The sequence below is a fragment of the Lampetra fluviatilis genome, chromosome 44 (genome assembly GCF_964198595.1).
Source record: "Lampetra fluviatilis chromosome 44, kcLamFluv1.1, whole genome shotgun sequence".
In the NCBI taxonomy this organism is placed as follows: Eukaryota; Metazoa; Chordata; class Hyperoartia; order Petromyzontiformes; family Petromyzontidae; genus Lampetra; species Lampetra fluviatilis.
In genome coordinates this window covers 2,476,006-2,490,286 of record NC_136318.1, presented here as the reverse complement: position 1 = coordinate 2,490,286, position 14,281 = coordinate 2,476,006, and the positions used below count along the sequence as shown (strand labels likewise).

At 53.4% G+C, this 14,281-nt stretch overlaps 1 protein-coding gene across 11 annotated transcripts in view; it reads left to right on the top strand.

The window, feature by feature from the left end:
- The first annotated feature begins 3,799 nt into the window (after positions 1 to 3,799).
- Positions 3,800 to 14,281, top strand: part of DAG1 (dystroglycan 1) — a 30,432-nt gene continuing 19,950 nt past the window's right edge. For 3 of the 11 annotated variants that reach the window (XM_078876434.1, XM_078876431.1, XM_078876426.1), the window contains exon 1: positions 3,800 to 3,917. The gene's annotated coding sequence lies outside the window, so the exon portion shown is untranslated. Of the gene's footprint in view, positions 3,918 to 8,149; positions 8,231 to 11,854; positions 11,869 to 11,929; positions 11,976 to 14,281 lie in introns of those variants that run through there. The other 8 variants (XM_078876425.1, XM_078876423.1, XM_078876424.1 and 5 more) reach the window with 6 other exon arrangements.

Below are 14,281 nucleotides of genomic sequence, written 5' to 3'. Positions count from 1 at the left end.
AAGCGCCGTAACATCACGTTTAGTTTTGGGATAAATTCAATTTGTAGCCTCTCGTTATGTCGACGCCGATGTCAGCGGTGGGTGGGCCCACGGGGGTGCTCCCAAGTGACCTCAGAAGTAGTTTTGTGATATTCTGAGGTTTTTTCGGTAAAGTCACGTAGGTAAAAAATTAAAATTAATAAAAATAAAATAAAAATTTACGACGTTTCGGAGGCAACACAAGCTTCCGTCTTTAGGTGGAACAGTCAGCACGATAGCTGTATCAAGTGAGAGAAATTCCAAGAAAACCGTATTTTGTTATATATACTGGTTGAGGGTGGGAGGAGCCAAGGTAGGCCCTGAATATTATTGTTGTGAGGTTCGGTGCGGCTGAAGCACGCTGCTAGGAATGAGCCTTTGTTGTGCAAACCAGGTGCGGATGATGTAAAGGTGCATGCAAAAGGGACTGCGCCTTTTTGTTATGTAGAGATGATGCGGCTGATTTTTATTTTACTTTTATTAATTTTAATGTTTTACCTACGTGACTTTACCGAAAAAAACCTAAGAATATGAATCCTTGCAGTCACGAAAGCTTCAAATCTAGAATTAAGAGTACGTGGATTGGCAGGTTAGAGACATCATTGGAGCTCCAGTTGTGAGTGGACACGGACAGCACGCGTCATGGCCAGGCCGATTCGGAAAAATAAGTGAATGCCTCGGTAGGTCTTGTCCGGTAGGATGGGGACGGTGTAGTTGTATCTGTATGTTTGTTGTGGTCACGCTCTTAGGGGCCGTCCATAAATGACGTCACGCACCTTTAAGTTTCAGTTTATTTGGTATAGCCCTCTTGAATCGGGTGCAACCGCAACAAAAAACAAAAACATGAACAAGAAAACATCTTAAAGTGACTACGCGCAAACAGAAAAATCGAGGAAAAAACTGCAAAGTCTTCCAGAAAAAAGCACCGTACACCAACGCTGTGTGCAAAAATCCCAGTGGGATGCAAGTCAAACAACAACAACCACAAGTCAACTTAGATTAAGGCCATCAGTCTAACTCCGTACTACAACAAACAAACATGGCCAAACCAAAAAACTTTTCGAAATCACCAAAATAAAGCCATAATTGCAATGTAACAGTGATAATAGGAACTGTGACCTGGGGAGGGGGTCAGACATTTGTGACGATGTGTGATGGGGGGGGTAAGAAATGTGATGTCACATCAAAAGGCGCAACTTTAAATAAATATAGACAACACATTTTACCTAATTAAATAGACTTTTTAATAAATGTTTTCCCCTACAACATCAGTGCAGCGGCACATTAAATAAGCACTACAATGACAAGAGTTTAAATAGATTTAAAGCATATTCTTGGTTCTTTCGGTAAAGTCACGTAGAAGGGAAATAATAAAAATAAAACAATAAAATTCTCACGACGTTTCGTGTGAAAACCACAGCAAGAACATTTGAAAAAAGTGGCGTTTTTTTCTTAACGTTAAGAAAAAACCGCCACTATTTAAATGTTTTATTTATGTATTTTAAAAAAAATTGTACTTTTATTTTTCCCTTCTACGTGACTTTACCAAAAGAACCAAGAATATGAATCCCTGCAGTGTGTACTTTTATTTTTCCCTTCTACGTGACTTTACCAAAAGAACCAAGAATATGAATCCCTGCAGTCACGAAAGCTTTAAATCGAGATTTGAAGCATGTTTTATTTTTTTTGGGTGGGGGGGGGGCAGAGCTTTGTGACGTCATATTTGAGGGGGGGGTCTGACTTTTTGTGACGTGGGGGGGGGGTCAAAAATCGTCCAAAATCGCGTGACGTCATTTATGGACGGCCCCTAACCCGTCCCTACTGTACATCTGTGAAAAAGAGCTTTGGAGCTTATCGGATTCTTCCTCCAGTACAAATAAATATTCTGATTCAAGAATAATGACTGGGGTGAGGGCTTCATACAGCAGCGTATCGTGGCTGGTGATGACAGAGATTTCAGATTTGGGTGGGGGAATCGATTCCAGAGATCGAATCTGTTTGAGGCGCGTCATGAAGTCGATTCCAATTTCAGGATCAATTCCCCCCCAATCTCGGAATCGACCATCCCAAGTTTCAGGTGAGGTGGGGTGTGATGCGAGCTGGTGCGCTTGCTACTGTTGGGCGCTACCACCTGCGTCGCAACGAGTGGGGGGTGGGGGGGGTGCTACCATCTGTGTTGCTGGGAGGGGGGGGCGGTTTGCTGGTGGAGTTGTGTGAAAACTACTGGAAATCTGTGAAAAATAGCTTCGTAACTCATTGCATTCCTCCAGCATAAATACAAATGTTGATTCTGTGTTGCTGGGCGCTACCACCTGTGTCGCTGGGAGTAGGGGGGGGTTATTGGTGGAGTTCTCTTGCTGGGCGCTACCACCTGTGTGGCTGGGAGGGGGGTGATGGTTTACTAATGAGTCGTCTTGCTGGGCGCTACCACCTGTGTCGCTGGGAGGGGGGTGTTGGTTTACTGACGAGTTGTATTGCTGGGCGCTACCACCTGTGCCGCTGGGAGAGGGGTGATGGTTTACTGACGAGTTGTGTTGCTGGGCGCCACCACCTGTGCCGCTGGGAGAGGGGTGATGGTTTACTGATGAGTTGTATTGCTGGGCGCCACCACCTGTGCCGCTGGGAGAGGGGTGATGGTTTACTGATGAGTTGTATTGCTGGGCGCCACCACCTGTGTCGCTGGGAGAGGGGGGTGATGGTTTACTGATGAGTTGTGTTGCTGGGCGCGACCACCTGTGTCGCTGGGAGAGGGGGGTGATGGTTTACTGATGAGTTGTGTTGCTGGGCGCGACCACCTGTGTCGCTGGGAGAGGGGGGTGATGGTTTACTGATGAGTTGTGTTGCTGGGCGCGACCACCTGTGTCGCTGGGAGAGGGGGGTGATGGTTTACTGATGAGTTGTATTGCTGGGCGCCACCACCTGTGTCGCTGGGAGAGGGGGGTGATGGTTTACTGATGAGTTGTGTTGCTGGGCGCGACCACCTGTGCCGCTGGGAGAGGGGTGATGGTTTACTGACGAGTTGTGTTGCTGGGCGCGACCACCTGTGTCGCTGGGAGAGGGGTGATGGTTTACTGATGAGTTGTGTTGCTGGGCGCGACCACCTGTGCCGCTGGGAGAGGGGTGATGGTTTACTGACGAGTTGTGTTGCTGGGCGCGACCACCTGTGTCGCTGGGAGAGGGGTGATGGTTTACTGATGAGTTGTGTTGCTGGGCGCGACCACCTGTGCCGCTCGGAGAGGGGTGATGGTTTACTGACGAGTTGTGTTGCTGGGCGCCACCACCTGTGCCGCTGGGAGAGGGGTGATGGTTTACTGATGAGTTGTGTTGCTGGGCGCGACCACCTGTGCCGCTCGGAGAGGGGTGATGGTTTACTGACGAGTTGTGTTGCTGGGCGCCACCACCTGTGCCGCTCGGAGAGGGGTGATGGTTTACTGACGAGTTGTGTTGCTGGGCGCCACCACCTGTGCCGCTGGGAGAGGGGTGATGGTTTACTGATGAGTTGTGTTGCTGGGCGCGACCACCTGTGCCGCTCGGAGAGGGGTGATGGTTTACTGACGAGTTGTGTTGCTGGGCGCCACCACCTGTGCCGCTCGGAGAGGGGTGATGGTTTACTGACGAGTTGTGTTGCTGGGCGCCACCACCTGTGCCGCTCGGAGAGGGGTGATGGTTTACTGACGAGTTGTGTTGCTGGGCGCGACCACCTGTGCCGCTGGGAGAGGAGGGTGATGGTTTACTGATGAGTTGTGTTGCTGGGCGCCACCACCTGTGCCGCTCTGAGAGGGGTGATGGTTTACTGACGAGTTGTGTTGCTGGGCGCGACCACTGGTGGCTCTGTAGAGGTTTTAGCAGTCGCCGTGCCTCGGATGCTGTGCGCGGAGAGCGGGGAGCAGCTGAGAGAGGTGAGAACGGAGTGCCGAGGAGTTGCTGGAGGGGGGACGAGGGGACGAGACGAGAGATGCAGGGAGCGTGAGGGGGGAGAGGGGGGAGAGGGTTGGAGTGTGGTTAGTGGGGGAACGAGGAGTTCGGTTGAGTGAATCGAGTGAAGTTTAGTGGGATGTCTAAGAGAGTGTAAAGTTTATCATCATCGTCGTCGTCGCATTTGTTCTACCCAGGCAAAGTCCTCAGTTGAGTGTCAAATCCTCTTTCAAAGAGGGTCCTGCCACAGTTGTGGTCGCTGCTGTTTGCGGGAGGGATGCGTCGGTCGTGAGATTTTAGTTTTTGTTTAGTTTGTGTCGAGGTGGTGGGGGGGGTGAGGAGAGAGTCGGGGGAGAGTCGAGGGTTTGAGTTGCAAGCGGAGTTGGCGTCACGCAGCGAAGAGTTGGAGGAGTTAGGTGAGTGGTGAGTGAGATGAGTGGTGAGTGAGGTGAGTGAGTGAGGTGAGTGGTGAGTGAGGTGAGTGAGGTGAGTGGTGAGGGAGTGAGGTGAGTGGTGAGGTGAGTGGTGAGGGAGTGAGGTGAGTGGTGAGGGAGTGAGGTGAGTGGTGAGGGAGTGAGGTGAGTGGTAAGGTGAGTGGTGAGGGAGTGAGGTGAGTGGTGAGGGAGATGAGGTGAGTGGTGAGGGAGGGAGGTGAGTGGTGAGGGAGGGAGGTGAGTGGTGAGGGAGTGAGGTGAGTGGTGAGGTGAGTGGTGAGGTGAGTGGTGAGGGAGTGAGGTGAGTGGTGAGTGGTGAGGTGAGTGGTGAGGTGAGTGGTGAGGTGAGTGGTGAGGGAGTGAGGTGAGTGGTGAGGGAGTGAGGTGAGTGGTGAGGTGAGTGGTGAGGGAGGGAGGTGAGTGGTGAGGGAGGTGAGTGGTGAGGGAGTGAGGTGAGTGGTGAGGTGAGTGGTGAGGGAGTGAGGTGAGTGGTGAGGGAGTGAGGTGAGTGGTGAGGTGAGTGGTGAGGGAGTGAGGTGAGTGGTGAGGGAGTGAGGTGAGTGGTGAGGGAGTGAGGTGAGTGGTGAGGTGAGTGGTGAGGGAGTGAGGTGAGTGGTGAGGGAGTGAGGTGAGTGGTGAGGTGAGTGGTGAGGGAGTGAGGTGAGTGGTGAGGGAGGGAGGTGAGTGGTGAGGGAGGTGAGTGGTGAGGGAGTGAGGTGAGTGGTGAGTGAGGTGAGTGAGTGTGGTGAGGGAGTGAGGTGAGTGGTGAGGTGAGTGGTGAGGGAGTGAGGTGAGTGGTGAGGGAGTGAGGTGAGTGGTGAGGGAGTGGGGTGAGTGGTGAGGGAGTGAGGTGAGTGGTGAGGGAGGTGAGTGGTGAGGGAGTGAAGTAAGTGGTGAGGGAGTGGGGTGAGTGAGTGAGGTGAGGGAGGTGAGTGGTGAGGGAGTGAGGTGAGTGGTGAGGGAGTGAGGTGAGTGGTGAGGTGAGTGGTGAGGGAGTGAGGTGAGTGGTGAGGGAGTGAGGTGAGTGGTGAGTGAGTGAGGTGAGTGGTGAGGGAGTGGGGTGAGTGGTGAGGGAGGGAGGTGAGTGGAGGGAGTGAGGTGAGGGAGTGAGGTGAGTGGTGAGGGAGGGAGGTGAGTGAGTGGTGAGGGAGTGAAGTGAGGAGTGAGGTGAGTGGTGAGGGAGTGAGGTGAGTGGTGAGGTGAGTGGTGAGGGAGTGAGGTGAGGGAGTGAGGTGAGTGGTGAGGTGAGTGGTGAGGGAGTGAGGTGAGTGGTGAGGAAGTGGTGAGGGAGTGGTGAGTGAATGGTGAGGGAGTGGTGAGGGAGGGAGTGAGGTGAGTGGTGAGGGAGTGGGGTGAGGGAGTGAGGTGAGTGGTGAGGGAGTGAGGTGAGTGGTGAGGGAGTGAGGTGAGTGGTGAGGGAGTGAGGTGAGTGGTGAGTGGTGAGGGAGTGAGGTGAGTGGTGAGGGAGTGAGGTGAGTGGTGAGTGGTGAGGGAGTGAGGTGAGTGGTGAGGGAGTGAGGTGAGTGGTGAGGGAGTGAGGTGAGTGGTGAGGGAGTGAGGTGAGTGGTGAGTGAGGTGAGTGGTGAGGGAGTGAGGTGAGTGGTGAGGGAGTGGGGTGAGTGGTGAGGGAGGTGAGTGGTGAGGGAGGGAGGTGAGTGGTGAGGGAGTGAGGTGAGTATTGAGGGAGTGAGGTGAGTGGCGAGGGAGTGAAGTGAGTGGTGAGGTGAGTGGTGAGGGAGTGAGTGAGGTGAGTGGTGAGTGGTGAGGGAGTGAGTGAGGTGAGTGGTGAGGGAGTGAGTGAGGTGAGTGGTGAGTGGTGAGGGAGTGAGTGAGGTGAGTGGTGAGGGAGTGAGGTGAGTGGCGAGGGAGTGAAGTGAGTGGTGAGGTGAGTGGTGAGGGAGTGAGTGAGGTGAGTGGTGAGGGAGTGAGGTGAGTGGTGAGGGAGTGAGTGAGGTGAGTGGTGAGGGAGGGAGGTGAGTGATGAGGGAGGGAGGTGAGTGGTGAGGGAGTGAGGTGAGTGGTGAGGGAGTGAGGTGAGTGGTGAGGGAGTGGGGTGAGTGGTGAGGGAGGTGAGTGGTGAGGGAGGGAGGTGAGTGGTGAGGGAGTGGTGAGTGAGGTGAGTGAGTGAGGTGAGTGGTGAGGGAGTGAGGTGAGTGGTGAGGTGAGTGGTGAGGGAGTGAGGTGAGTGGTGAGGGAGTGAGGTGAGTGGTGAGGGAGTGAGGTGAGTGGTGAGGGAGTGAGGTGAGTGGTGAGGGAGTGAGGTGAGTGGTGAGGGAGGTGAGTGGTGAGGGAGTGAAGTGAGTGGTGAGGGAGTGGGGTGAGTGGTGAGTGAGTGAGGTGAGTGGTGAGGGAGGTGAGTGGTGAGGGAGTGAGGTGAGTGGTGAGGGAGTGAGGTGAGTGGTGAGGGAGTGAGGTGAGTGGTGAGGGAGTGAGGTGTGTGGTGAGTGAGTGAGGTGAGTGGTGAGGGAGTGGGGTGAGTGGTGAGGGAGGGAGGTGAGTGGAGGGAGTGAGGTGAGTGGTGAGGGAGTGAGGTGAGTGGTGAGGGAGGGAGGTGAGTGAGTGGTGAGGGAGTGAAGTGAGTGGTGAGGGAGTGAAGTGAGTGGTGAGGGAGTGAAGTGAGTGGTGAGGGAGTGAGGTGAGTGGTGAGGGAGTGAGGTGAGTGGTGAGGTAAGTGGTGAGGGAGTGAGGTGAGTCGTGAGGTGAGTGGTGAGGGAGTGAGGTGAGTGGTGAGTGAGTGGTGAGGAAGTGGTGAGGGAGTGGTGAGTGAATGGTGAGGGAGTGGTGAGGGAGTGGTGAGGGAGGGAGTGAGGTGAGTGGTAAGGGAGGGAGTGAGGTGAGTGGTGAGGGAGTGGGGTGAGGGAGTGAGGTGAGTGGTGAGGGAGTGAGGTGAGTGGTGAGGGAGTGAGGTGAGTGGTGAGGGAGTGAGGTGAGTGGTGAGGGAGTGAGGTGAGTGGTGAGGGAGTGAGGTGAGTGGTGAGGGAGTGAGGTGAGTGGTGAGTGAGGTGAGTGGTGAGTGAGGTGAGTGGTGAGGGAGTGAGGTGAGTCGTGAGGGAGTGAGGTGAGTGGTGAGTGAGGTGAGTGGTGAGGGAGTGAGGTGAGTGGTGAGGGAGTGGGGTGAGTGGTGAGGGAGGTGAGTGTTGAGGGAGTGAGGTGAGTGGCGAGGGAGTGAGTGAGGTGAGTGGTGAGGGAGTGAGTGAGGTGAGTGGTGAGGGAGTGAGGTGAGTGGTGAGGGAGTGAGGTGAGTGGCGAGGGAGTGAGGTGAGTGGCGAGGGAGGGAGTGAGGTGAGTGGTGAGGGAGTGAGTGAGGTGAGTGGTGAGGGAGTGAGGTGAGTGGTGAGGGAGTGAGGTGAGTGGTGAGGGAGGGAGGTGAGTGGTGAGGGAGTGAGGTGAGTGGTGAGGGAGGGAGTGAATGAGTCGTGAGGAATGAGGAATGAGTCGTGAGTGAATGAGTCGTGAGTGAATGAATGAGTGAATTAAACGCGATGGAGGAGTGAGTGAGTGAATGAGTCGTGAGGAATGAGTGAGTGAATGAGTCGAGAGTGAATGAGTGAGGGAATGAGAGAGTGAATGAGTGAGTGAATGAGTGAGTGACTGAGTCGTGAGTGAATGAGAGAGTGAATGAGTCGTGAGTGAATGAGTGAGTGACTGAGTCGTGAGTGAATGAGTGAGTGACTGAGTCGTGAGTGAATGAGTGAGTGACTGAGTCGTGAGGAATGAGTGAGTGAATGAGTCGAGAGTGAATGAGAGAGTGAATGAGTGAGTGGTCGTGTTGGTGTTTTGTTGGCGGTGACGTCACGCGGCTGGTGAGCGGAGCCGGCGGCGGTGGCGGCCTCTGCGGCGGCGGCGTTCGCGATGGTAGCGAGGTGACGATGGTGGTGGTGATGGTGACGATGGTGGTGGTGATGATGGTAGTGGTGGTGGTGATGATGATGATGATGGTGGTGATGATGGTGGTGGTGATGGTGGTGGTGATGATGGTGGTGGTGATGATGATGGTGGTGATGATGATGATGGTGGTGGTGGTGATGATGGTGGTGGTGATGGTGGTGGTGATGATGGTGGTGGTGATGATGATGGTGGTGATGGTGACGATGGTGGTGGTGATGATGGTAGTGGTGGTGGTGATGATGATGATGATGGTGGTGATGATGGTGGTGGTGATGGTGGTGATGATGATGGTGGTGGTGATGATGATGGTGGTGATGATGATGATGGTGGTGGTGGTGATGATGGTGGTGGTGATGGTGGTGGTGATGATGATGGTGGTGGTGGTGATGATGGTGGTGATGATGGTGGTGATGGTGGTGGTGATGATGATGGTGGTGGTGATGGTGGTGGTGGTGATGGTGGTGGTGGTGGTGGTGGTGATGGTGATGATGGTGGTGATGGTGGTGGTGATGGTGGTGGTGATGGTGGTGATGGTGGTGGTGGTGATGGTGGTGATGATGATGGTGGTGATGGTGGTGGTGATGATGGTGATGGTGGTGATGATGATGGTGGTGATGATAGTGGTGGTGGTGATGGTGGTGGTGATGGTGGTGGTGATGGTGGTGGTGGTGATGGTGATGATGGTGGTGGTGGTGGTGATGGTGGTGGTGATGATGGTGATAGTGGTGGTGATGGTGGTGGTGGTGGTGATGGTGGTGATGATGGTGGTGATGATGGTGGTGATGATGGTGGTGATGGTGGTGGTGATGGTGGTGGGGATGGTGATGATGGTGATGGTGGTGATGGTGGTCGCGTTAGTAATGTGGTGATGATGGTGATGATGATGGTGGTGGTGGTGATGTGGGTGATGTGATTATGGTGGTGGTAGTGATGGTCGTGTTAGTAATGTGGTGGTGATGGTGATGATGATCGTGGTGGTGTGGTGATGATGGTGGTGGTGTGGTGATGATGGTGGTGGTCGCTTTAGTAATGTGGTGGAGATGGTGGTGATGATGATGGTGGTGATGGTCGTGTTAGTCATGTGGTCGTGATGATGATAGTGGTGTGGTGATGGTGGTCTTGTTAGTAATGTGGTTATGGTGATGGTGGTGTGGTGATGATGGTGGTGGTGATGGTCGTGTGGTGATGGTCGTGATGATGGTGGTGATGGTGGTGTGATGATGGTGAATGTGGTCTTGTTAGTAATGTGATGATGATAGTGGTGTGGTGATAATGATGATGGTTTTGTTAGTAATGTGGTGATGATGATCGTTTTAATAATGTGGTGATGATGCCAGTGATGTGATGATGATGATGATGGTGCAATGGTGGTAGCAGTGATTTAACTCGTGGTGATGTTGATGTCACCGACGCGACACAGCAAGGTTGGTGATGCTCGTCATGTAAATTGGTGGTGGCGGTGGTTGTGATGCTCGTGATGGTTGATGCTCGTGATGATGATGATGATATCAGCGTGAGGACCGATGGAAGGTGAGCCGGGATGACACCCCCCCCCACCACCTCCAAGCTAAGAGAGCTGTTGGGGGGGGGGGGGTCATTGTTGCAAACCGCAGCAGGGATTTCTCGCCCCATTTTTGTGTGCGGTGTGGCGTTAGTTATTTGGTGGTGATGGTGATGATGGTGGTGGTGGTCGCGTTAGTAATGTGGTGGTGTGGTGGTGATGATGGTCTGATGATGGTGGTGATGATGATGGTGGTGGTGCTGGTCACGTTAGTAATGTGGTGATGATGATGGTGGTGGTCGTGGTGGTGATGATGGTGTGATGATGATGATGGTGTGATGATGATGGTGGTGGTGCATTTCTCGCCCCATTTTTGTGTTCGTGTGGCCACCTCGCTCGCTCGCTCACTCGCCCTTTTGTGTCTCTCTCTGGGCGACGCGATGATTTCTCCTTTTTGTTTTTAATTTTCCTCCCAACATTCCCCCGCGGCGCAGAGCAAGGAGGCCACGTTTAGACTCCAGAGTCTCGCGTAGCTTTAAATAACGGGGGGGGGGGGGGGGGGGGACAGGCAAGGGAGGCCGCTGCATTCCTGGGCCATAACGGGAGCACGGCCTCGGTTCCGGGCCATGTTTGGCGAGGCCGGGCGAGGCCTCCCCCCCCCCCCCGGGGTCGGGTTACCTCCGTGGCGCGGTGCCCACGTTGGCCACCCAAGCCACTCGCCACGAACCCTACATCGCTGGCCGTGAATCGCTCGCCCACCCGCTTGTCGACCCGCTCGCCTGTCCGCTCGTCCACCCGCTCGTCCATCCGCTCGCCCACCCGCTCGCCATGAATCACCATTTACCACCACGAACCACTCACCACGCAACGAATCACTATCCACCCATCACTCATCTCTCACCACTCACTCACTAATGACTCACCAGGAACTACCAGCCACTAACCACCGGTCACCACTCACCACCACGAACCAGTCACTTATAACGAGGCACGAGTCACCACTCGCAGCCACCAACCACTCACCACCACGAACCACTCCCCGCACAACGAATCACCCACCGCCCATCACTCACCTCTCACCACTCGCTCACTAACGGCTCGCCACTCACCACCCGCCACTCGCCCAGGAGCCAACGCCTCAAACTTCTGACCACCGTGTGTGGGGAGGGGTGGTAGGGGCCACCGTCTGGTGCCACCGCTGTGTGCGCTCGCAGCTCTTCTCTTCTTCCGATGCGTAACAAGGCGTCGGAGTAACTTCTTTTCCAATCATTGCGTTGTCGTGCCAACTCAATCCGGCGCCAATGCGAGCCCTGCGACTTGAGACGATGGTGTCTCTGTCGCGAGCTACTCGGCTCACGTTGGGGCCAAACTTGTGTTTGGTGGAACAGCGACGCGGTTGCCTTTTAACGCCGTGTTAATTACAGTAATCCGAATTCAATTTTAAGAGGGGGAGGCTTCACGACCGTTGCTTAGCAACAAGTGGTACAGATCGCCTCTCTTAGCAACCTCCTGGCCCAACATCATGGCGCCACCGGTGCAGTGTTGTACGTTGAGCTGCAGCGGGACGATCATCGGCGTGGTCGTGAAAACGAAGCCCCGTGAGCCGAGAACATCCATCGCCTAGATCGCCGTACCGCGTGTATCGAGGACGATCGTGCGGCGAATCGAACGAGTCAGCAGGGTCTCACACGTCCGGCGAGCAATTGAGAAAGACGACTGCCGCGCTGATGTACAAACCCAGCGGGTTCCTCTTGTACAGCGACCCAAGCCGACAAGCTCCCAATTTATCCCCATCACAGGCGCCTTTGCCCTGGCACCTGTTCACCCGTCAGACACTCATCTTCATCACCGTCATCAGCCACGGTCCGTCCCCTGCCAGGTGAATGCCTCCCCGTGCCGTTGCCATCCCCTCGCGGACGCCACAGTCCACTTCTGCCGCGTGACGCCGATTCTCATCGCCAAGGTGACCGTCCCCTCCGGCGTGCTTCCTCCCCCGGCCTTCCGTTCCATCCGCCGGGTCTTGCCCGTTGGCCGTCTCAAACCCTTTTGGCGGTGTGTTCCCCGCGCGCAAGGCTACGTTGGGGCCGGCGGGGTCACGGCCGGTTCGCTCGCGTGAGTCGCGTCAAGAACCGTGTAACGGTGCCACCTCAAGCCCCAAGTAACGTCACCGGGTGGACGGGCGGCGGTGGGGGTGCGTGCGTAACGCGAAGTTCGCAAGGGTGAACTTTGCAACGCCGCCACGCGAACCGACGGCCAATCCCGGGGGGGTTGAGTAGGAATGAGGGTGGCAGAGCCAAGGTCCTCTGCTATTTGTCATCCGGCCACCGTTAATGAAGTGTCACGTAGTGGACATGACGGGTGATTAATGGACGAAGTGAAGGCCTTTCCCCGGCTGTTAGACCTTGCATCGGCTGGATTTCAAGGACACAAGAAAGTACAGTTCCAGAGACTCAAACGTGGAGTTCATTGGAATTGTGTAGGGTGGGAGTAGTCGGTGTTTGGAGGCCTGGCCCTCGTCAATTTACAAGAAAATAATAGCTGTTGCTAAAATAATAATCTGCAGTGATAGTATGACCCTTTTCGAGTAGAAACTTAACAAATTATTATTTTGCTGCGTAGATATAAAAGTTCATAGCGTGGCTTTCATGCAAGATGCAAACTAGGCCCAAACAATGGACACGGGTGCGATGCGCAACCTTAAGCTACGAAGCTCCACGGTAGTGGTGTGAAATCGTGGTTGGTTGACGCCTGCCTTGCCGTACACGCTAGCGCTTTGCGGCCGAGTCGCAGAAGGCCTTGCAAACCCCGGTTGGACTCGTGGTCGGCAAGATTTTTCCGTCCGTGATGCCATCCTCCTCGATGATCGTCTTGTGCGAAGGCTCGGAATCCCTTGGGGCTGCAAATTTGTGTACCGTCGTGCAACCTTCGTAGTAAGTGTACAGTCGTGCAACCTTCGTAGTAACTCATCCGCTTGCTCGAGAGAAGTCGTCTGCTTCGTACGGCCGATGTTGATGCAGAGCAGGAGCTAGAATACTTCCATTGAGGTGGTTGAGCCAGACAGTTGTGTGGGGGGGGGCAGTGGAGTGTACCACTAAAGAGGATTTGTGTCTACATCATTAGACCTCCTTTGCCAGTACCAAAATATAATAATAGGGTTTTCCCCCTTTTTTCTGGAAACAAAATGGAAAGCTTTTTACGAGGATTCATGTCTGCATTAACCACAATACTTGCAGTCAAAATGCAAACAAAGCTGTCCCTTGGTGTGGACCAATCAGTTTCAAGGACAATGCATATATTACCATAGTGTGTTTTTGTTTGCATTTTGACTGCAAGTATTGTGGTTAATGCAGACATGATTCCTTGTAAAAAGGTTTCAGTTTTGTTGGCAGAAAAAAGGGGGAAAACCCTATTATTATATTGTTGTACTGGCAAAGGAGGTCTAATGATGTAGATGCTCATCACCCCGAGCCCTCGTTACTTTGATAGTGCAGCATTGTCTTTGAGCTGTACGCCTTTTGGCGTCCTCTGTTCGAGCACCAATTGGGTCGAGGCTCGAAAGAAAGCCGTCCCTTGGTGTGGACCAATCAGTTTCAAGGACAATGCCACTATATTATCATAGTGTGTTTTTTCTTTGCATTTTGACTGCAAGTATTGTGGTTAATGCAGTAACATGGATCCTTGTATAAAGGTTTCAGTTTTGTTGGCAGAAAAAAGGGGGAAAACCCCTCTTATTAGGATTTGTGTCGTGCAAATCATTTTTGAATTTGCTTCCAGAGTGTGAAGTGGTCTCTGCAACAGTTTCCTCTGGCAGAAGGCGCTCTGGAGGGCTCGACCCTTAACCAACCTTGGTTATTAGTTGTGCAGCGGTGTTTAAAAATAATGCAAAGAGGAATTTACGCTGGAAGGCAGCGTCAAATTATGCTGGCTCTCTTCAAAGGGCAGGAATACAACAAGTTTCAAGTTCATTCATTTGAAAGCAACACAACAGATTTGACCTCGAAATAACTGGCTGGTGAACTAGCCTTAAAATGATGCGGATAAGCAACTAGCTTGGAGCATGCTAATCCGCAAACACAAATACCGCACCGGCTTTATGGCGAGCGTGCTGATGCAACGAAAATTGCAACTTAACCAACATCTATCCCAGCCGCACGCTTATCCAGTAAGAGCTAATAAGCTGTGGTCTTTAGGCCGTCTCTTTATAGCTCGGCCTACGGAAGTTAATTAATACTCCGTGCTTAATATGACTTGGCTTAACGACAAAATATTAAACACAGTCGGGAGGATATGCACGCACGATGCCATATTTAAGTATTACACATTCGGTTATCTCGCAAAATATTCACGTTGGCATGTCTGTCGCGGCAAATGAATAATCACTCGGCACAAAGGAACCGCATTGCATTTCATGAAATAATTTATTCGCACATTTAACCTCTTCCCCCGAAGTACATTCACGCTTGTAATGACATCGCAAGTCTCGAAATACACCGATAGCATCAAAGGGCCCTCTCCCGTCGACTAG